Source organism: Aulonocara sp. 'chitande type north' Nkhata Bay, linkage group LG20 (genome assembly GCF_057382095.1).
Source record: "Aulonocara sp. 'chitande type north' Nkhata Bay isolate Kocher_YH1m ecotype deep benthic linkage group LG20, A_spYH_male_GT1.1, whole genome shotgun sequence".
In the NCBI taxonomy this organism is placed as follows: domain Eukaryota; kingdom Metazoa; phylum Chordata; class Actinopteri; order Cichliformes; family Cichlidae; genus Aulonocara; species Aulonocara sp. 'chitande type north' Nkhata Bay.
The window spans coordinates 33,837,853-33,839,121 of NC_141363.1; positions in this window are offsets into that span (position 1 = coordinate 33,837,853).

Sequence of the window (1,269 nt, forward strand, 5' to 3'; positions counted from 1 at the left end):
CGAACCGTACAGGTCCGTACTAAGTGTGAGACTCTGCCGGGGGTGTCGGCGTTGATTAAAATGACACAAAAATCAATTCAGACCTGCTTACAGGCAACATTTGGCTTCTTTCTTTTTTAGAAGTGCCTGGCTTCAAACAAACGCCGTGTTCCTTCTCGTCTGTGCATAATATTTGCTTGTCAAAGAAGGATTCAAATAGTTGAAACCGCAGTCAAATAAATGTGGAACCTTCAAAGAGGGCAGCTTTGAAGTCATATTTTAGAGGAGAGGTGGATTTTAGTTGAACGGGTTTGTTTTTCTTTGATCACCTTTGCCTCAGTAAAAGTGGTACTTTCTCACGAGGCATCATTTATAGTGCTTTATTGGTGATTGATAATAATTTATAAATACATTATAGGTCATTTAGGAGCTATTAATCACAGATACCCAGCAGTCTAATAGATTACGTAGTGTGAACTTGGATTATATGAAACCTAGTTAAGATCATTTCAAAATTAATCCATCTGAAATCAGTAGGTTTAGATTAATGCAGGCGTGCAAGCCAGGACTGGCCTGCTAAATGTTCCAGTATGATCGACTAAGATAAGATAAGATAACCCCTTATTGTCATTGCACAGTCATACCTAGTACAATAGTACAACGAAATTGGAAACTGTCCCACGTCGACACTAGGCACAACTAAACACAACACAACACAACACACCTTTGCAACGTGTAAAAACTGAGGCTAGACTTTGCATTGCAATTTGCACCAGGAAGCGCTGTGGTGCAAGTAATGTCTAGTAATGAGAGTTTTGTCATAAATTTAGGTCACTTTTGCAGCTTTCTTCTTTTAAAACCTTCTATACCACACTCAAGATTGACGCTGATGTGTGTCTTTAGGTTAGATAGTTAAGATAATAGTATCTCTTTGTTATGACAGTAAAAGACATATTGGTGAAATTGCACATGATCGGGTTGATTTAATAAGGTTACAAATCCTGTCAAATTATCTGTAGTACAAAGAGTAGGCCTGTCTGTGTGCAACAATACAGTGCACATTACTAATGCTGAGATGTGTTCAGTGTAAGATTTCTAACTGACCAAAAAAAAAAACAAAAACAAAAAACAAAAAACCTGAGGGTTACTTTTGTCATAGGATAGTATTCTGTTGATCAGACAAAAGACCTGGGCTGTAGTTTCAGTAGGTCAGGCAGGTCTTGGCAGTACCTCAAGACCTCAATATGAAAAAGGGGATGGGAAGCAGCCAGTTGGGCAAGTAATAGATCA